Source organism: Bos indicus, chromosome 18, assembly GCF_029378745.1.
Source record: "Bos indicus isolate NIAB-ARS_2022 breed Sahiwal x Tharparkar chromosome 18, NIAB-ARS_B.indTharparkar_mat_pri_1.0, whole genome shotgun sequence".
NCBI classification, from domain to species: Eukaryota; Metazoa; Chordata; class Mammalia; order Artiodactyla; family Bovidae; genus Bos; species Bos indicus.
In genome coordinates this window covers 28161706-28185473 of record NC_091777.1, presented here as the reverse complement: position 1 = coordinate 28185473, position 23768 = coordinate 28161706, and positions in this window count along the sequence as shown.

Genomic DNA, 23768 nt, shown 5'->3' with positions numbered 1-23768 from the left:
TCTTTATATCTTTGGTGATAGCTCTATTGTGGGAATAGGTCTTTCTCTAAATTCTTTAGGCAACTAAGTGTGAGTATGTGTGTGTGTGTGTGTGTGTGTGTGTACACGCATGTGCTCAGTTGCTAAGTCGTGTCTGACTCTTTGTGACCCCACAGACTGTAGCCCACCAGACTCCTCTGTCCATGGGATTTCCCAGGTAAGAATACTGCAGTGGGTTGTTATTCCCTTCTCCAGAGTTCTTCCTGACCCAGGGATTGAACCTGCATCTCCTGCCTTCTTCTCCTGTTTTGGCAGGCTGGTTCTTTACCACTTGAGCCACCTGTGAAGGCCTAGGTAGCTAAGGGGAAACGCCAAGGGGGAAAGTCAAAGTTTACTCCATGGACCTTTATTGTTTACAGTTGGAAAAAAATCGCATATCAAAGAGACATAGTAGGGTGGCAAATCTTATGTTCTCTGGGGTCTCTGAGATGAGTTACTTTAACTCAAATGCTTCAGTGTGCATTTCCTAAGAGATAACCCCTTATGTAATAACCACAGTAACAGTTATCAACTTCAGAAAATGTAGAGTTGATTTAATACTTTTAGCCAACTTGGTATTTGTTTTCTAATTTTGTCAATTGGAAAACAAATTAATCAATATTGATTTAATATTGATTAAATCAATATTAAATCAATTTTAATCAATATTGATTGAATACTTTATATCAAGTTTAAATCAATATTAAACTCTCAATATAACAACCTGGTATAGCTCTCCATTTATTTATGTTTTAATTGTTCTCAGCACTGTATGCATATCTTGACCATACTTTTGGAAATCTATTCCTATGTATCATATTTATATTATTTATTTCTAAATTGTTAAACACTAATATATACATATACTATTGATTAAATATGCTAACTTTGTGATGTTGCAAAATTATTATTTTCATAATTTGTTGGGAAATTTATTAGAATTTTCCATGTACATATTCAAGTTGAAAATAAAGACAGATTTATTTCTTTTTTTCCTATCTATATGCCTTTTATTTCTTTATCTTGTGCTTTTGCACTGGTTAGGTCTTCCAGTATAATGTTGAATAAAATTGGTAAAGGGAGAATATTCTTATCTCATTCTTGATCTTTGGTCAAAAGGAATTATTTTAACACTACTTAATATGACTTTAGGTGAGAAATGGAATATTTCTGGCCATATCAGTAACCTAAGAATGTCACTGCTGCTGCTGCTGCTAAGTTGCTTCATTCGTGTCCAACTCTGTGCGACCCCATAGACGGCAGCCTACCAGGCTCCCCTGTCCCTGGGATTCTCCAGGCAAGAACACTGGAGTGGGTTGCCATTTCCTTCTCCAATGCATGAAAGTGAAAAGTAAAAGTGAAGTCACTCAGTTGTGTCCGACTCTAGCGACCCCATGGACTGCAGCCCACGAGGCTCCTCCGTCCATGGGATTTTCCAGGCAAAAGTACTGGAGTGGGGTGCCCACCAAGGGTTGTGAGCTAGTGAGCCCTGAGGAAACTCGGGATGTGAAAACACAGGACACTGGCCCCAGATTGGTGAAGTACATATCAAAGAAATGGTATCAGTGAGTCCAAACTCTTTTACCTGCCCATACATAAAAAGCACTAAATTCCTTAGCTTGGCATATCTGGTTTCTTTAATTAACAGTAATCTTTTGATGTTCCAACTACCTGCCATTTGTTGCAAAACTCCTATGTATCTTAGTCCCTTCCCTCACTTCCTCAAAACAGTTTCTCAGAGCTATCTGAAATGCTGTCTCTGGGGCCGCAGTCCTTTTTGTCTCAAATAAAACTTAACTTGCAAATTTCGCATTGTGCATTATTTTAAGTCAACATAGGCATTAGTTTTTTTTTTTTTTCCTTAATATGTTCTTTATCAAGTTGAGAACATTCCTTCTATTCATAGTTTGCTGAGAGATTCATCATGAATATGTATTCAATTTTATTAAATGCTTTTTCTGCCTCTATTGAGATAAACATTCTTTTCTTAATTTTGTTAACATGATAAAAACCTTAATTGATTTCTAAATGTTGAATCAAACTTTCATGTCTTAAATGAACTTATCTTGGTCATGATGACTTCAGTTCAGTTCAGTTCAGTCGTTCAGTCGTGTCTGACTCTTTGCGACCCTATGAATCGCAGCACGCCAGGCCTCCCTGTCCACCACCAACTCCCAGAGTTCACTGAGACTCACGTCCATTGAGTCAGTGATGCCATCCAGCCATCTCATCCTCTGTTGTCCCCTTCTCCTCCTGCCCCCAATCCCTCCCAGCATCAGAGTCTTTTCCAATGAGTCAACTCTTTGCATGAGGTGGCCAAAGTACTGGAGTTTCAGCTTTAGCATCATTCCTTCCAAAGAAATCCCAGGGCTGATCTCCTTCAGAATGGACTGGTTGGATCTCCTTTCATGATGACTTACCCATTTTAAATAATGCTGAATTTCAACTTTCTACTATTATATTAGTTTTTTGCATCTGTATTCATGACAGCTGCTGCTGCTGCTGCGTAGCTTCAGTCGTGTCTGACTCTGTACGACCCCATAGACTGCAGCCCACCAGGCTCCCCCGTCCCTGGGATTCTCCAGGCAAGAACACTGGAGTGGGTTGCTATTTCCTTCTCCAATGCATGAAAGTGAAAAGTGAAAGTGAAGTCGCTCAGTTGTGTCCGACTCTTAGCGACCAGGCAAGAGTACTGGAGTGGGTTGCCATTACCTTCTCCGAATCATGATGGAATATTAACCATTCCTTTCACCAGAAAATAGATGAAAAAGGAATGATTCCTCACTTATTTATGAGGCCACCATAACCATGATACCAAAAGCAAAGATGTTGCAACAAAGAAAAAATGTGTTCATGACAGATATTGTTCTAATACATTCTTTTCTTGTTGCAATATCTTTGCTTTTGGTATCATGGTTATGGTGGCCTCATAAATAAGTGAGGAATCATCCCCTTTTCATCTATTTTCTGATGAAAAGAATGGTTAATATTCTTTTTCAAATGTTAGGGAGAACTCATTAGTGGAGCTATCTGAGCCTGACACTTTCTCTATGAAAAGGTTTTTATTTATGAATTAAATATTTTTCTTAGATATAATACAATTCAAATTTTCTATCACTGTATATATTTTGGAAAAATCTTGTTTTCAAGGAATTTGTTATTTCATCTGGGTTGACAAATATATTGGCATAAAGTTGATAATATTACTGAATTATTCAATTTATATCTCTATGCTGTCGAGTGATAGCTCTTCTTCTACTTCTAGTACTAAGAGTTTGTGTCCTTTATCTTGATCAGTCCAACTAAAGGTTCATCAATTTTATGGACTTGCTCAATGAACAAACTTCTGTTTTTATTGATTATTCTTATTGTCTACTTTCTTCAAAACTATCAATCGTATTTCATATTTGTTTTCATTTATTTTCACTTTAATTTGATTTTTTCTAACTTAACAACAAAGATTATATCATTGATTTTAGCTACTATTTCTGTTTATATTTAAGCATTTAAATCTCTTTTTCTGTAAGTACTGTTCAGCTGCATCCCACAAATTTTTATGTTTGCATTTTTATTCAGTTTTAAAATATTTTCTAATTTCTCTTCTGATTTTTTCTGTGATCTATAGGTTATTTATAAGACTGTTGTTTGATTTCCAAATTTATAAAGATTTTCCAAATATTTTCCTGTTACTCATTTCTGTTTTAATTATATGTGGTAAGAGAAAATTTTCTATATTACTTCAATCATTTCAATTTTGTTTGGATTAATTTTGTGATCAAAAATGTACAGTGTCATGGTAAATTTAAGTGAGCATTTGAAAAAGATGTACATTTTTTATTGTTTTTTGGTATTTCTAAAGATCACACTTACTTCAAGTTAATAACATTCATAGGTCTTCAAAGTCTATAAATTGTAAATTATTTAATATTAGTTAACAGTAGTCACATCTTCTATATCTTTATTCTTTTTCCTGTCTACTTTGAGATCAGTTTCAAAGAGAAATATATAAAATATCTATTAAGAGTATAGAATTGTCTATTTCTCCTTCCTCTTCTAACAGCATGCATGCCATTCATTTTGAAGCTCTATTGCTGGGTGCAAGAGTAATATAATACAGGGTTGGGGCAGGGGGAGAGGCAAGATACTGGAGGTGAAATGAAACTGATGTAGCTGCAATTAAGCAAGCAAGCACGCAATAAATAGTTAAATGCCAGTTTGCAAATAAGGAGAATAATTTTAGAAAAAAAATTGCAACAACCTATCAGCATCAGAGTATAAGTAGCTATGGGCTATGCGATTCCTCTGTATCTAAAGTTTCAGAGGACATTATGGATAATTCTAAAACAGAAAAGCTACTATATCTATCTGCCTACCTACCTATGTATCTATCTATCTATGAAAGGTTGACCTTTGAACAACTGTGGCTTAATTGTGGGTTCCTCCACATTTGCAGATTCAAGCAACCACAGATCTTGTAGAACTGTAGCATTTACTATTTAAAAATATCTGTGTTTAAGTAGACCCATGCAGTTCAAATTTGTTTAAGGGTCAACTGTATTTTTTAATAGTTATTATCTTGGGATGGATATTTTAATTTCATATTCTCATGTACCATCTCTTAAGATTTAATATTTGAATTAAGCTGCTGGCTTTCTAGCTCACCTAGCCTACCACGATCAGGCAGTCTTGTACTCCTTGTGCAATGACAAAAGCCAAGAGGAGCAATCAGTGATCAGGGAATCACAAACAGGAGGATGAGCTCTACCAGCTCTAGAGCAGGAATTAAAATGGTAAGATGGAGGGTGGAAGGAAACATGGATTCTGGAAAACTACTGGAAAATGTATTTACTCTGGTCTCAATATCTACCAGTACAAAGACTAATATGTTCTTGGATTCATAGGGTTAATTCTCCCCAAATTTCTCATGACTCTAGCCTTTTTTCATAAGTGTGTTGGATATTCTTTTTGCAACCTCAGTCACTCACATTTTGAGCTTACATAAGTTGACACTTAAGCTCTGAATTACGGCACCCTTGGGCTCTGACTTCCTTCCTTGCCAGACCTTGGTTCTACAGTAGCTGCCCTCCTCTATCTATGTTACCAAACCTTGCCAGAGAGCTTTCTAAACTATCTCTTGTCAGATTCCAATGATGGCTTACCTTCTCCTCTGCTCCCTCTCACCATCTTTCTATATTAGGCTCGGATTTGGTAGTAGTTTTTTGCAGGGTGTGTTTCCAGTCTTTGTTGATTTCCTTAAAACCTTCTCACACTGTATATATGATCTTTATCAACTCTCCTGAACCATTCCACGTCCAAGGTCAGGAGCGGCGGCTGCACTTCACTGGATGTGCTGTGTGGAGATACCTCATGTCCAAGGTCAGAAAAACCCCACTAAGGTGGTAGGCACTGGAGCGGCTGTGAGGAGATACCCCACATCCAAGAGCAAAGGAGGAGCCCCAGCAAGATGGTAGCAGGGGCAAATTCGCGTTTAGAATCAAATCCCATTCCCAGCAGAGATGCTCAGAGGGCTCAAACCTTGTGTGCACCAGGATGCAGGGACCCCAGAGACTGAAACAGAACTGTGTTTGAGTGCCTTCTGTGGCGGTTCAGGCCGGCAGTGGTCTGCCGCAGGGACACGGACTCTGTGTGTGGGTGTGGCTTAAGTCCTCCTGCAGGAGGTCGCCATTAACCCCACCATAGAGCTGCCAGAACTTACACAGGACTGGGAAATAGATTCTTGGAGGGCACAACAGACCCTTGGGCACCAGGACGCAGGAAAAAAGAATAGTGACCCCACGAGACTCGCCTGTGGGTGTCCAGGAGTCTCCAGTGAAAGTGTGGGCCAGTGATGGCCTGCTGCAGAGTTGGGGCATGGACTGTAGCAGTACAGGCATGGGATCTTTTGAGGGAGGTCACCATTATCTTCATTACATCCACCATACAGGAGACAGGGATCAAGACCATCCCCATGGAAAAGAAATGCAAAAAAGCAAAATGGCTGTCTGGGGAGGCCTTACGAATAGCTGTGAAAAGAAGAGAAGCAAAAAGCAAAGGAGAAAAGGAAAGATATAGCATCTGAATGCAGAGTTCCAAAGAATAGCAAGAACAGATAAGAAAGCCTTCTTCAGCGATCAATGCAAAGAAATAGAGGAAAAAACATAATGGGAAAGACTAGAGATCTCTTCAAGAAAATTAGAGATACCAAGGGAATATTTCATGCAAAGATGGGCTCGATAAAGGACAGAAAAGATATGGACCTAACAGAAGCAGAAGATATCAAGAAGAGGTGGCAAGAATACACAGAAGAACTGTACAAAAACGAACTTCATGTCCCAGATAATTATGATGGTGTGATCATTCACCTAGAGCCAGACATCCTAGAATGTGAAGTGGGCCTTAGGAAGCATCACTACAAACAAAGCTAGTGGAAGTGATGAAATTTCAGTTGAATTTCAAGTCCTGAAAGATGATGCTGTGAAAGTACTGCACTCAATATGCCAGCAAATTTGGAAAACTCAGCAGTGGCCACAGGACTGGAAAAGGTCAGTTTTCATTCCGATCCCAAAGAAAGGCGATGCCAAAGAATGCTCAAACTACCACACAATTGCACTCATCTCACACGCTAGTAAAGTAATGCTCAAAATTCTCCAAGCCAGGCTTCAGCAATACGTGAAGCGTGAACTTCCTGATGTTCAAGCTGGTTTTAGAAAAGGCAGAGGAACCAGAGATCGAATTGCCAACATCCGCTGGATCATGGAAAAAGCAAGAGAGTTCCAGAAAAACATCTATTTCTGCTTTATTGACTATGCCAAAGCTTTTGACTGTGTGGATCACAATAAACTGTGGGAAATTCTGAAGGAGATGGGAATACCAGACCACCTGATCTGCCTCTTGAAAAATTTGTATGCAGGTCAGGAAGCAACAGTTAGAACTGGACATGGAACAACAGACTGGTTCCAAATAGGAAAAGGAGTACGTCAAGGCTGTATATTGTCACCCTGCTTATTTAACTTCTATGCAGAGTACATCATGAGAAACACTGGACTGGAAGAAACACAAGCTAGAATCAAGATTGCCAGGAAAAATATGAATAACCTCAGATATGCACATGCCACCACCCTTATGACAGAAAGTGAAGAGGAACTCAAAAGCCTCTTGATGAAAGTGAAAGAGGAGAGTGAAAAAGTTGGCTTAAAACTCAACATTCAGAAAACAAAGATCATGGCATCTGGTCCCATCACTTCATGGGAAATAGATGGGGAAACAGTGGAAATAGTGTCAGACTTTATTTTTGGGGGCTCCAAAATCACTGCAGATGGTGACTACAGCCATGAAATTAAAAGACGCTTACTCTTTGGAAGGAAAGCTATGTCCAACCTAGATAGCATATTCAAAAGCAGAGACATTACTTTGCCAACAAAGGTCCGTCTAGTCAAGGCTATGGTTTTTCCAGTGGTCATGTATGGATGTGAGAGTTGGACTGTGAAGAAGGCTGAGCACCAAAGAATTGATGCTTTTGAGCTGTGGTGTTGGAGAAGACTCTTGAGAGTCCCTTGGACTGCAAGGAGATCCAACCAGTCCATTATGAAGGAGATCAGCCCTGGGATTTCTTTGGCAGCAATGATGCTAAAGTGGAACTTCAGTACTTTGGCCACCTCATGCAAAGAGTTGACTCATTGGAAAAGACTCTGATGCTGGGAGGAATTGGGGGCAGGAGGAGAAGGGGACGACAGAGGATGAGATGGCTGGATGGCATCACTGACTCGATGGACGTGAGTCTGAGTGAACTCCAGGAGTTGGTGATGGACAGGGAGGCCTGGCGTGCTGTGATTCATGGGATCACAAAGAGTCGGACACAACTGAGGGACTGAACTGAACTGAACTGATAGCAGGGAGGGAACACAGCTCTACCTATCACAGAAAATTGGATTAAAGATTTACTGAGCATGGCCCTGCCCATCAGAACAAGACCCAGTATCCCTTCAGTCAGTCTATCCCATCAGGAACTTTCACAAGCCTCTTATCCATCTCCATCAAAGGGCAGACAGACTGAAAACCACTATCACAGAAAAGTAACCAATGTGATATCATGTACCACAGCCTTGTCTAATTCAATGAAACTATAAGCCATGCTGTGTAGGGCCACCCAAGATGGATGGGTCATGGTGGAGAGTTCTGACTGAATGTGGTCCACTGGACAAGGGAATGACAAGTCAATTCAGTATTCCTGCCTTTAGAACCCCATGAACAGTATGAAAAGGCAAAAAGATAGGACACTGAAAGATGAACTCCCCAGGTCACTAGGTGTCCAGTATGCTACTGGAGATCAGTGGAGAAATAACTCCAGAGGAATGAAGGTATGGAGCCAAAGCAAAATCAACAGCCAGTTGTAGATGGGACTGGTGATAGAAGCAAGGTCCAATGCTGTAAAGAGCAATATTGCATAGGAACCTGGAATGCTAGGTCCATGAATCAAAGCAAATTGGAAGTGATCAAACAGAAGATGACAAGAGTGAACGTTGACATTTTAGGAATCAGTGAACTAAAATGGACTGGAATGGGGGAATTTAACTCAGATGACCATTATATCTACTACTGTGGGCAAGAATCCTTTAGAAGAAATGCAGTGGACATCATTTACTGTCTGAGCCACCAGGGAAGACTATAGTCAACAAAAGAATCCTAAATACAGTATTTTGATGCAGTCTCAAAAACGACAGAATGATCTCTGTTAATCTCCAAAGCAAACCATTCAATATCATGGTAATCCAAGTCTGTGCCCTGACCAGTAACACTGAAGAAGCTGAAGTTTAATGGTTCTATGAAGACATACAAGACATTCTAGAATTAACAGCCAAAAAAATGTCCTTTTCATTAGAGGGGACTGGAATGCAAAAGTAGGAAGTCAAGAAACACCTGGAGTAATAGGCAAATTTGGCCTTGGAATATGGAATGAAGCAGGGCAAAGACTAACAGCGTTCTGCCAAGAAAATGCACTGGTCATAGCAAACACCCTTTTCCAACAACACAAGAGAAGATTCTACACATGGACATCACCAATGGTCAACACCGACATGAGATCGATTATATTCTTTGCAGCCAAAAATGGAGAAGCTCTATACAATGAGCAAAAAGAAGACCAGAGCTGACTGTGGCTCAGATCATGAACTCCTTAATGCCAAAGTAAGACTTAAATCGAAGAAAGTGGGGAAAACCACTAGACCATTCAGGTATGACCTAAATCAAATCCCTTATGATTATTCAGTGGAAGTGAGAACTAGATTTAAGGGACTAGATCTGATAGAGGGCCTGATGAACTATGGACAGAGGTTTGTGACACTGTACAGGAGACAGGAATCAAGACCATGCCCAAGGAAAAGAAATGCAAAAAAGCAAAATGGCTCTCTTAAGAGGCCTTACAAATAGCTGTGAAAAGAAGAGAGCCAGAAGGCTAAGGAGAAAAGGAAAGATACACCCATTTGAATGCAGAGTTCCAAAGAATAGCAAGAAGAGATAAGAAAGCCTTCCTCAGTAATCAGTGCAAAGAAATAGAGGAAAACAATAGAATGGGAAAGACTAGAGATCTCTTCAAGAAAATTAGCGATACCAAGGGAACATTTCATGCAAAGATGGGCTCAATAAAGGACTGCAATGATATGGACTTAACAGATCAGATCAGATCAGATCAGTCGCTCAGTCGTGTCCGACCCTTTGCGACCCCATGAATCGCAGGACGCCAGGCCTCCCTGTCCATCACCAACTCCCGGAGTTCACTCAGACTCCTGTCCATTGAGTCAGTGATGCCATCCAGCCATCTCATCCTCTGTTGTCCCCTTCTCCTCCTGCCCCCAATCCCTCCCAGCATCAGGGTCTTTTCCAATGAATCAACTCTTCCCATGAGGTGACCAAAGTACTGGAATTTCAGCTTTAGCATCATTCCTTCCAAAGAAATCCCAGGGCTGATCTCCTTCAAATGGACTAGTTGGATCTCCTTGCAGTCCAAGGGACTCTCAAGAGTCTTCTCCAACACCAAAGCTCAACATTCAGAAAACAAAGATCATGGCATCCAGTCACATCACTTCATGGGAAATGGATGAGGAAACAGTGGAAACAGTGTCAGACTTTGTTTTTCTGGGCTCCAAAATCACTACAGATGGTGACTGCAGCCATGAAATTAAAAGACGCTTACTCCTTAGAAGGAAAGTTATGACCAACCTAGATAGCATATTCAAAAGTAGAGACATTACTTTGCCAACAAAGGTTCATCTAGTCAAGGCTATGGTTTTTCCTGTGGTCATGTATGGATAAGAGAATTGGACTGTGAAGAAGGCTGAGTGCCGAAGAATTGATGCTTTTGAACTGTGGTGTTGGAGAAGACTCTTGAGAGTCCCTTGGACTGCAAGAAGATCCAACCAGTCCATTCTGATGGACCTAACAGAAGCAGATATTAAGAAGAGGTCACAAGAATACACAGAAGAACTGTAAAAAAAGACCTTCACAACCCAGATAATCACAATGGTGTGATCACTCATCTAGAGCCAGACATCCTGGAATGGGAAGTCAAGTGGGCCTTAGGAAGAATCACTATGAACAAAGCTAGTGGTGGTGATGGAATTCCAGTTGAGCTATTTCAATCCTAAAAGATGATGCTGTGAAAATGCTGCACTCAAAATGCCAGAAAATTTGGAAAACTCAGCAGTGGCTACAGGACTGGAAAAGATGAGTTTTCATTCCAATTCCTAAGAAAGACAATAACAAAGAATGCTCAAACTACTGCACAATTGCACTCATCTCACACGCTAGTAAAGTAATGCTCAAAATTCTCCAAGCCAGTCTTCAATAACACGTGAACAGTGAACTTCCAGATGTTCAAGCTGGTTTTAGAAAAGGCAGAGGAACCAGAGATCAAATTGCCAACATCTGCCGGATCATCAAAAAAGCACGAGAGTTCTAGAAAAACATCTATTTCTGCTTTATTGACTATGCCAAAGCCTTTGACTGTGTGGATCACAATACACTGTGGAAAATTCTGAAAGAGATGGGAATGCTGACAACTTCAGGAAGCAACAGTTAGAACTGGACATGGAACAACAGGCTGGTTCCAAATAGGAAAAGGAGTACATCAAGGCTGTATATTGTCACCATGCTTATTTAACGTATATGCAGCGTACATCATGAGAAACGCTGGGATGGATGAAGCCCAAGGTGGATTCAAGTTTCCTGGGAGAACTATCAATAACCTCAGATATGCAGATGAAACCACCCTTATGGCAGAAAGTGAAGAAGAGCTAAAGAGCCTCTTGATGAAAGTAAAAGAGGAGAGTGAAAAAATTGGCTTAAAGCTCAACATTCAGAAAACAAAGATCATGCATTTGGTCCCATCACTTCATGGGAAATAGATGGAGAAACAATGGAAACTGTGGCAGACTTTATTTTTTGTGGCTCCAATATACTGCAGATGGTGACTGCAGCCATGAAATTAAAAGACGGTTACTCCTTGGAAGAAAAGTTATGACCAACATAGACAGCATATTAAAAGGCAGAGACATTACTTTGCCAACAAAGGTTCATCTAGTCAAGGCTATGGTTTTTCCAGTAGTCATGCGTGGATGTGAGAGTTGAACTATAAAGAAAGCTGAGCACTGAAGAATTGATGTTTTTGAACTGTGGTGTTGGAGAAGACTCTTGAGAGTCCCTTGGACTGCAAGGAGATCCAACCAGTTCATCTAAAGGAGATTAGTCCTGGGTGTTCATTGGAAGGACTGATGCTGAAGCTTAAACTCCAATACTTTGGCCACCTGGTATGAAGAGCTGACTTATTTTAAAAGTCCCTGATGCTGGGAAAGATTGAAGGCAGGAGGAGAAGGGGATGACAGAGGATGAGATGGTTGGATGGCATCACAGACTCAATGGACATGAGTTTAAGTAAAGTCCGTGAGATAGTGATGGACAGCGTGGCCTGGTGTGCTGCAGTCCATGGGGCTGCAAAGAGTCATACACAACTAGCTACTAAACAGAATTGAACCATCCCTTTTGAGCATACCATCATTTTTTCTTTTGCACCTGTACAGATACAGACATATTCTCATTTCTAATCTTGTCTATAAATTCACAAAATGTACCATTTCTTTCTGTCTTATGGACCTAAGAACATTTTGACTATATATCTTCTTCCTTTCCTCCTCCCTGGATATTCAACTATCTTGCTGACCAAGACTGTTCTTGCCAACTAAGAAAATCTCATCGACTTTATGGATTTAAATTGTTTTATTTCCACTAGGAAGATAGGATATACATTTCACACATTATCACATGAAAACCACTTTACAAAATATATTTCCTACATGTACATATTTCCTACATGTATATATTTCCTACATAAGTTTAAAATTTTATTTTAAAATATTACATTTTTCTTTTGATCTAAATCATAATGCAAATTCAACTTTTGCTTGGGTTTTTTTTTTTTTTTGGTACTCTATATCTACAAATTAATTTTTTCTCTCTGCATACCCATATAAGTATGTTGGTAAATTTAATGGTTTCATAGCTTCAGTATTAAGTATTTCAAAGTACGATCAAATAGCACAAGTGTAGTTGTTGTATTACATCATACAATAGAGCCCTTGGTACAGACCTTGAGATGATTCCCTGGAGTATGAAATAATGATAACTTCTGATTGCATGATGTGATAGACATCAACAATGATTTATTTTATAGAGAAAAACAATATTACATTGGTTGTTACAAGTTCAGAGGTAAAAGGATGGCATTTTAAGTATGGCAATATATTTCCAGTTTATAGACATGAACTCTACTGACAGTCAATACCTAAACTGTCATCCACTCATCACTGAACTGCAATGTGTGGGAGACTGAGAGTCAAGGATGAAACTCAAGTTAAAACAGAGTGAGCCATGCTCAGTCGCCACGGAGCTACTCTCTCTTCAGCACCCTTAAGTGTTTGTGAGGTGAGAACAACTTTAAAAGTTCTCTCTTGTTCTGGAGTTCAATTTCAAGTTGTTTGTGACTGAAGTGATATTATGCATGCCTTTCATCAGAGTTATTATCAAGCAATATAAAAAGTTTCTTTGCAGAGGTTTAATTTGTTGACTTGAATAAATTCTTTAAAATACTTCAAAAACTCTTAATTTGTAAGATAATGATACTTTGTATTTAACATGCCATTAATGATAAAAATTATTTTGCTCTCAAAAATTTACTAACACACTTATCACATGTGGCTTTGCACTCCATCATCCTTATATAGAAACTTTTAAACATTTTTGTAAAGTCTATATTAATTTATCGGGTTTTGCTCACTGTCACAACCTTCACTCTAGTTCAGTGACCATTACATAGAAGTCATTCATTAAATAGTTGCTGAGGAACATTCTTTAACAAAAATTGTAGCAATGGTTTCTTAGGTAATTCTCCAAGGCAATAGAAATAAAAGCTGAAGTAAACAAATGGGATCTATTAAAACTTATAAGCTTTTGCACAGCAACTACTACTACTACAAAGTCACTTCAGTCGTGTCCGACTCTGTGCAACCCCATAGATGGCAGCCCACCAGGCTCCCCCGTCCCTGGGATTCTCCAGGCAAGAACACTGGAGTGGGTTGCCATTTCCTTTTCCAATGCATGAAAGTGAAAAGTGAAAGTGAAGTCGCTCAGTCGTGTCTGACTCTTTAGCGACCCCATGGACTGCAGCCTACCAGGCTCTTCCATCCATGGGATTTTCCAGGCAAGAGTACTGGAGTGGGGTGTCATTGCCTTCTCCATTGCACGGCAAAGGAAACCATAAACAACGTGAAAAGACAATCCAAGAATGGGATTAAATATTTGCAGATAATGCAACCGAAAAAGTATTAATTTCCAAAAAAAAAAATAGCTCACATAACTCAATATCAAAAACAGGCAAATAGTCCAATCACAAAATGGTTTTAAGACTTAAATACACATTCCAAAGAAGACATACAGAGGGCCAATAGGCATATGAAAATGTATTCAAAATCATTATTAGGGAAATGCAAATCAAAACTACAATGAGGTATTATCACACACTAGCCAGAATGGCCATCATCAAAAAAGTCCGCAAATAACAAAAGTTGGGGAGGGTGTGGAGAAAAGGGAATGATCCTATGATGTTGGTGGGAATGTAAACTGGCACAGCCATTATGGAAAATAGTATGGAGTTTCTTTAAAAAACTAAAAATAGAGTTGCCATATGATCCAGCAATCCCATTCCTGGGCAAATATCCAGAGAAAACTCTTATTCAAAAAGATACATGCAACCAATATTCATAGCCGCACTGCTTACAGTGAAGTAATCTTAATGTTCACAGACCAACAAATAGATAAAGAAGATGTGGTATATAGATATATACAGTGGAATATTACTCAGCCATTAAAAAGAATGAAGTATTACCATTTGCAGCTACATGGATGGACACAGAGATTATAATACAAAGTGAAGTATATTAGACCAAAAGATAAATGCCATATGACATCATTTGTATGTGGAATCTAAAAAAATGATACAAATAATCTTATTTGCAGAAACAGACTCACAGACATAGAAAGCAAACTTACCATTACCAAAGGGGAAAGCGACAGGGGGAGATAAATTAAGAGTTTGGGATTAACAGATACAAACTACTATATATAAAATAGATAAACAACAAGGTTCTGCTTATAGCACAGAAAACTATATTCACTATCTTACAATAAACTATAATGAAAAAGAATCTGAAAAAATATACATACATATATCATATATACATATAATCATTTTGCTGTACATTAGAAACTAACAAAACATTGTAAATCAACTATATTTTAATTAAAAAATGAATTAACAGTGAATGAAGCAATAAATTTTGAAAAATTGTAAAGATTCTTCTAACATCTCCTCCCTTTTCTCCCTCACTTCTCCCTTCCTTTCTTTAATACTATTAATGGGTTAGTTAGAAGTGGGGGGAGTTGGAGCAGAAAAGGGGAAAAAAAAGAAAACTAATCATTTTCAATAATTGTTATATATAAAATATTATTTTTATATTTTAATATGGGGGCTATTAACTCTGACAATAGTATGAGAACTCTATCTCCAAAATGTAATAAATGTAAAAAAGTACATCCACACATTTGACAACAGAAGTATCAGTGAAACCCTGAAGCACAGGAGGCAGAATTGGCTTGTCAAACCAGAATAACAAATAAGGAGGAAGAACAATTCCTGTACAAAGGGAATAAAACATGAAGAAAATACACACACACACACACACACATTCATACACATTAATTCAAGGTTATTTGATGAATCAGAATATGTTTCTCTGATGAGATATTTAGATAAAGATGGATTTACTTGAACTAATATAAAAAATCTCATTAATTCAGAAATAAACAGAGACTGTAAAAAAAAAAAAATTTTTTTTCATTCAGGGAGAAAAGGAAGCATGGTGTAAGGCAAAGATCTTTGGATTCTAGACTCAGAATCTGAGTTCAGCCTCAACTTTCTCATTTACAAACCACATGACATGGCTCAGCCTACCTTCCAAGGCTTAATATATAACAATACTACACAATTTTTTCCATATTGAAGGTTCGCTGTGGGAAAGTTTTCTTCCAGGAAATTCAGTTCTGTTTTGAATGTGTTTGTGTGTGAGAGAGAGAGAGAGAGAGAAATATCTAATAAGTGGGTATGGATTTCCCTTGGTGTTATTGCTGGTTACAATGGGAAGTAAAGAGGAAAAAACAGAGATAAAGAAAATGTTCAGCATCCACAGGATGCCTTGCTGGTAAATGCAAGTTTTAAGTGTACAGATGGAGCGCCTACTGACAAATGTGATCTTTCCAATATTTATTTTGAAACTCAACATTGCAGTACTTAAAAATCCTGAAAAATTTATTCCTTGAAAACATAAGCATTTAAAACAAATATGTCTCTTGCTTCACTGATGGCTCAATAGCCTCAATGTTATAATTGCTTTTAAGTGCCAAGGAAGTTGGAGAAATAAAAGATAAAATCACAGTGACTGCTTCCCTTGTGAAAAGACATTCTTTTTAGTAATTTGGTAAACAAAGATGCTTATATAATCCTGTTCATCTGCAAAAAATACTTTATGACAAAGATGTCTCTGTGACAAGAATTAATTAAGATCAACCATCTGGTTTGAGGAGTTTTTCTCTAAAATAAAAAGAAAAAATTATTCTTTAATTGTTTTTTAAAAAGCAACATTCATTAAAGATAGAAAAGTAAATAATATTATTTTAATTTAGGCAGAAATGTGTGCGTATGTTTAGGAAAGATCTGGGATAAAACTAAATGACTATATCTAACTATCTGTCACATGTGGCTTATATTGTCATTGTTACAACTTTTAGTCTTTCAAATGGAATATTTGTGGCTTTGAAAAATTTGGCATTTAGGATTTATCTTTTATCCTTCTCCTCTCCAAACCCTACACAAAAGTAAGCTTACAGAGTCCTCTGTCATTTCTATCATTTTGATATCTTTCCTGAATTCTACTGATAGTTTCAAAGAATCATTGAACAACCTGCATTGTCATGAAGTTCTTCTATGTCCTTAATTTTAAGTCTTCATTACACCGCTACCTTGTTCTAATCCTATTAGTAAAGAAAAATATTTCTTTTAGAATGATGGTTGATGCTGGCCTGGTGTTGCATATATGCTAATATTGAATATATTAATACTTTTGGACAATGTTTATTGTTACAAACAGGTAATAGTAAAGTAATAGGTTCCAAAACCCAAATTCTTTCTAATCCATCAAATAGACCTGGGCATTTTTCAGGTCTCTATGTGTCATTTACTAGTAACATGGCCTTGGATTATTTTATAGGACAGTTAAAAATGAATTCCTGTATCATCTCTTATGGTAATCTTGGTGTTTATAAAATATTTAGCACAGGTAATAGCAAATAGGAAAAGGAGTTTGTCAAGGCTGTATATTGTCACCCTGCTTATTTAACTTATATGAAGAGTACATCATGAGAAATGCTGGGCTGATGGAAGCACAAGCTGGAATCAAGATTGCCAGGAGAAATATCAATAACCTCAGATATGCAGATGACACCACCCTTATGGCAGAAAGTGAAGTAGAACTAAAGAGCCTCTTGATGAAAGTGAAAGAGGAGAGTGAAAAAAGTTGGCTTAAAGCTCCACATTCAGAAAACAAAGATCATGGCATCCAGTCCCATCACTTCATGGTAAATAGATGGGGAAATAGTGGGAACAGTGGCTTTATTTTTTTGGGCTCCAAAATCACTGCAGATGGTGGCTGCAGCAATGAAATTAAAAGATGCTGACTCCTTGGAAGGAAAGTTATGACCAACCTAGACAGTATTTTAAAAAGCAGAGACATTACTTTGTCAACAAAGGTCCGTCTAATCAACGCTATGGTTTTTCCAGTGGTCATGTATGGATGTGAGAGTTGGACTATAAAGAGAGCTGAGCACTGAAGAATTGATGCCTTTGAACTGTGGTGTTGGAGAAGATTCTTGAGAGTCCCTTGGACTGGAAGGAGATCCAACCAGTCCATCCTAAAGGAGATCAATCCTGAGTGTTCATTGAAAGGACTGATGTTGAAGTTGAAACTCCAATACTTTGGCCACCTGATGTAAAGAGCTGACTCATTTGAAAATACCCTGATGCTGGGAAAGTTTGAGGGCAGGAGGAGAAGGGGACGACAGAGGATGAGATAGTTGGATGGCCTCACCGACTCAATGGACATGGATTTGGGTAGACTCCAGGAGTTGGTGATGGACAGGGAGGCCTGGTGTGCTGTGGTTCATGGGGTTGCAAAGAGTCGGACACAACTGAGCAACTGAACTGGAAAGCAAGAAACTACTCAATCAGTGGTATTCCTACAATAGAAACAGGTTTTTAGAGGTGTCTTTCTAAGAAAATTCACAGTCATGTTTCATGTCTAAGTTGGTTTATTGTTCATAAAACATGACTATAAGGAAGGGCACATACACATTTATGCAAACATACACATCTTCTCCAATTGCAATGCAAGATACTCATAGCTTCATTCATACTACTTAAAAAATATATGTAAGATTTTAATGCTTATGATACTATGAAGAAAAAGGAAATTCAATATCTATTTCTACAAAGTCTAACCAAGATTTAAAGGTAAATGAGTTGGCTATTCTGGAGATGTTATTATTATCATTATTTGGTTTTTAAAGAGGATTACTTTTCCTCAGTTTATTGAGAAACAGGGATATGTGGTTTTATTCATAAATTTGTAATCCAGATAATGATTATCCAGAAACTTTTGCCATTCTCAGTGTCATTAATAGAATATATGACTTATTGAACAGATGTGTTCTGTGACTTTAGAGTTGTTCTCTAATCTTCTATAGAATTTTCTTTTTAAGAAGACTGAGCTGGTGAATGGAATCAGATCATGAGATTTCTGGCATTGTGCCCAATATACAGATATTCAAGGTACAATTGACAAGTTCATCGGAAGTGGTTGATGTGTGAGGGAAACTGAAAGCAATTGGAATGAATTATCATTGTATCAGGTATGGACCAATCAGGAAACAGATTATATCACTTATTTTCATAAAGAAGATCAATTTGACTATAAACTATTTTTAGCCGTCTGTTCACAAACTGAAAAGGAAGAAAAGAAACCTAAGGTATCACTTTAGGAAGCAGCTACCATCCCTAGGGATGAGGGATCCAACAGAAGAAGCTGGAACTATTAAAACTTAGAAGTTTTATTATTTATTTACTTATTAAAACTTCCTCAGACTGTCATCCTGAGGAACTGAGACTCACACTTCTGCTAGGGCACACTGGCCGGGGGGTACTATGTCTCTACTCAGGAAGGTGCCTGTGGTTTGGATCCAGGTTGGTATCAACTGGTTGGGTCTCCTGCCTCTGAAGAAGGGATAAAGAGGCTGATTCTGCAAGTGTTAAATCTAAAGACTGGAAATTTGCTGGGTTGCCATTGACAGGCACAGACATCAAAAAAGGAAGAAAGAATCCTACTTCCTCCTCTTCCTTCAGCTTTCTAGACTCCCTCTGGCAAAGCTGAGTGGCAGAGCCTAATAGGCAGCCACCTGGCAAAGGGAGAGCATTACTTGGACCTGAGAGATTGTAGCTTAATGACAGAATCATCATCACCAATGAATTTTACTTTGAGGATAATTACAGTGTTCTTCTATTAAATATTCAGAGATGAAGGTAGTAAATTAAAAATAGGAAAAGAAGAAACGATGTGAAATAAAATAGAAAAACTTAACAGATAAGAGTAGCACTAAGGGTTGGTTAGAGAATGGAGCGCATAAGTAAATGGATAATTTCTATAACTGAGCCCACATAGTCTTTCTAATGTCTTTCCAGAGTAGCATCCTGCTTATCTTAAGTAGATCTCTTTGCTCTTCACTAGATTTGATGTAGTTTGGGGATCAGGGGTGGGACTGAGTGCTGCTATTTCTGTGCATATTATAAATTATTCTGAATAGAAATAGCTCAACCAGTCAGAATCATTTACTACCATAGGCCCAGTTGGTCAAGAGATGAGTGTTTTTTTGTTGCCATCATTATTATTTACATTTGGAATCAGAAAAAATATTGAGCTTCAGTTTTTCCCTGTTGGTAAGAAAAAATGTGCACAGGATGCTGCCAACAGCCATACATCCATGAATACAGAGGAAAGAGAACTCTTCCTACAGGATCCCTGACACCATCCTGTCTCCTTCTGGTTTCTAAGATTTGATGACTTACAAAAGAAATCCCACTTTCTGCAGAGTCTAATCTGACCTTGGGTTTTGTCTTGCAAGCCAGAGTCCTTACTAGCTACAGGATATCTTCCCGGACTTAAAACCTGAGAACTTCTATAATATTGCAAAATCTATTAAACACACCGTACCCTTTCAGTATCTTTTCACTAACTCACACCCTGACATCCTCTTTTGTAGGGTGAGTAAATAATTTTAAGAATAACCTTGATTTTGCTCCAATATATGGGAAAAAAAGGTCCCTTTACAAATTCTATTATTATTAGTTTTCTTCTGAGTTATTTAAAGTAAAATTCACAGTATATTGAAATCATGCTTGACAATTACATTCAGTATTACTATTAATATTAGTGCATTTCTCTTTATTTTGTTTTTAATCTGGAATCTTCTGCTCTTTTTCCCCCACACTTGCACTCTGAAACTCAGAACTGACTTTTCAAGCACATATAAAGTTTATATATGCAGATATTATTTCTTGCATTCAATCTTCCTGGAATTCTTTTTCTCAAGGCTAGAATTTATCAGTCTTTTCACTTCTTATGATATTTAATCATAGAAAGTGGGAGCTCTCTCAAAGTTTAGACATTTATACAAATGACTTATCCTTCCTATAGCACTGCAAGCTTCCAGAGGGTAGACGTGACTTGAGATCACTGTTAAACTTCATAATTAAAATAATGGTGGTCAGGTAGTATATACATTCAGAATAGCTTTGTGCCTTATGAATTATCTACTTTTAATATACCTTGAATATTTTCTAAGCTTATATGAACTAGTTTTCACTGGTTTGTTTGGATTTTGTCATTATTATTCTTGTCCATGAATCTATCAAAGTATCAGATAAAGATTATCTTTGTAATTTGAAAGACTATACGTTTGTTTTAAGGTTTAATCTACTATTCTATTCCACTCTCTCTTTCTCTCCTGTCACCACCCTTCCCTATCTCAGCTGTCCCCAAACTCCCCCAGGTGTCTCTAAACTGTTTATTATTCCAGTAGTCAGGTTCTTTGAAAGGTACTTGAAAGCCTTTAAATAATTGGCAAGAGTTGTTTTTGCTTCTAGACATATTAAATAGCTTCATTGTCAAAGTTGCTATTTTATTATTAACTGATTGATTAGCAGCATTCTGAAAGTCATGATGTTTTAATTACTGAGATTCCTCACAATGTTTTACATTGTCAATTTTTCCCCAACAGTTCAGTAGACCCTTGGCATTCACTGATTGAACAGAGTGGTTTTGTGTATTTACATCCATCCCCGAAGACACATGATGTGTAGGGATTTGCCATTTTCCTGGTGCTCACATCTGAAGTGTATGCATTATGAGGCTGTAAGAAAACAATTCCCTTAGCTGCTGAGTGAGTCTTGCTGGGCACTTAACGACACACCTCTATCCAGCTTTGCTGTAGTGACATCTAAAGCACAAGTTCCATCTTGCTAAACAGACTTATTTATTATTCAGGAAATGCTCATCTTACAGCAAGGATTTTCATGTTTCATTCCTCTCTGAAAGAGCAATTACTAAAATTTAGAAGACAAGCTTCTTGTATATGGAGAGAAAACAAGCTTTCAAGCCAAGAAGAAACAGTCTCATATTTTACTTCTTAAACCCTGTTCTTATAGTGAAAAAAGTACTTATCTCCCCCTCTTAATTTGTGTCCCAACCTATAAAGAACCTAAGAATTTGGCAGAGAATATGTAATTAGATAATAAGTGAATAGTAGCACTCTGCCTTTTAGTAGATCTTTAATAACTAAAAAGAATTATTAAATTTTAGTACTTTGGCCAAGAACTGCATTTTTCATTTTCTTGTATTTTCTTTAGATCCTCTGGTCTGCGAGTCTCAATATTTAGCATGGTTATTAGTTGACCTTTTCCAATAGAATAGTGTTAAACATTATGAAAGATGTTAACCTGGAGGTTTTTGCTTTCCTGAAATGAATGCATCATTTCCTGAGAGTCTTTAACTGAATTTCAATTGGTTAGTAACCTTTTTCAATTCTAACACTTATTTTAAGATTTGGGTATACTAAAACTCAATTCAAAACTAAAAATGAACCTATCATTTTTTAGTTTAATATCTCATTCTTCAAACACATTTATTTTTATAAAAGTATTTTAATGTTGAAAATCTTTTTTAAAAGGACTCTTTATTCTTAATCTGTTTTTCACTTTGTAAGAACCAAAGGTATCTGCTCTTTAAAAGCAAAGCAGGCCCTCTGGTTGTCTAAAGAGATTTTGCTGCATTGAATTTATTTTTCATTGTACACTTTTATTTTAAATTCAATTCTGCTCTATGACACAAACTTTTTAAACAGCTTTATTCAGACATAAGTGATAAACAAAACTACACATATTTAATTTGTACCATCTGATGAGTTTGGACATAGGAAACATCTCTGATACTATCACCACAATCAGCATAATAGATAAATATAATACGTCCACAAGTTTCCTGTGTCCTTTTGTATTTTAAGGTTAATCTAGGTATAATTGCCTGGAGAATCCCAGGTATGGCGGGGCCTGGTGGGCTGCCGTCTATGGGGTCGCACAGAGTCGGACACGAATGAAGCGACTTAGCAGCAGCAGCAGCAGGTATAATTGATATCCTAAAAACTCTGCACAATTTGATGAGTTTGGATACACTGCATAAACCCATATTATTACCCATGATGAGTTGTTTCAGTGTTGTCTGACTCTGCAACGCTATGGACTAGAGCCCACCAGGGTCCTCTGTCCACGGGATTCTCCAGGCAAGAATACTGGAGTGGGTTGCTGTGCCCCCCTCCAGGGGATCTTTCCAACCCAGGGATTGAACCCGAATTTCTTGTGTCTCCTGCATTGGCAGGCGTGTACCACAGTCAACTTAATAGATACCCATCACCAACAGAAGTTTCATTGTCCGCTGTGTGTGTGCTAAGAACGCTTACCATAAGATCGGCCCTCGTAATGAATGCTTCAGGGCACAATGCAGTATTAACTATAGTCGCTGTGAATTTTACTCTTTGTTCTGTTAATGTGGTGTGTCACACTAATTGATTTGTATATACTGAAGCAGCCTTTCAGCCATAGGGTATGTCTCACTTGGACATGGTGTTTGATCCTTTTAATGTGCTGTTGAATTTGGTTTCATTTTCTTGAGGACTTTTGTATCTATGTTCGTCACAGATATTGGTCTGTAGTTTTTTGGTCATTTCTTTGCCTGGTTAAAGTATCAGGGTAATTCAGCTGCCCATTTCCTGTTTAGTCCTTCTTTATTTTATCTTTCTCACTTCTCATTTATTCCTGTATCGTTTTCCTAATTGTATTTAGTTGTCTATCCACATTCTCTTGTGTACCTCTCTGTTTCTTCAAGATGATTATTTTGATTTTCCTTGTCAATTTATAGATCTCTATTTTTTTAAGTTACTGGAGATTCTGTTCTTTTGATTGTGTCATGTTTTCCTGATTCTTTATGTTCCTTGTAACTTTACACTGATGTCCACACATTTAAAGGAACAGCCACATCTCCCAGTTTTTAATGAATTGGTTTTGACTGAGAGAGACCTTCGCCAGTTGGTCTGCCTGTAGACTCTGGACTTACGTTACTAGTTATCCCTTGAGCCTAGTCTGTTGTTGATGCTGCTGTCTTCATGGTTTTCTGGGACCCACAATCTTCTCCCCCATGTGATGTCTCACTGTCTCAGTTTCCTCAGGGCTCTGTGTTACTAGCCCCTCAAGCAACGTTATGAAAGTCTTGGGCTACTGAAATTATACTCCCTTCTTCCCTCCTGGAGGAGAAACCTCAGTTCTGCACCACCTTTCATACTCAGTAAGGTCAGCTGCAGAAGTACCCCTCCCCTGACTGCTGCATGGCAGTTCTTTCAGTCCAGTGAGCAAAAAGGCAGAAGCCTGCCCTCTGGGAGTGCTCTAAATCCCTGGGACACTGGACATTCACTCCATTCTCTCGCCTCACCCCGCC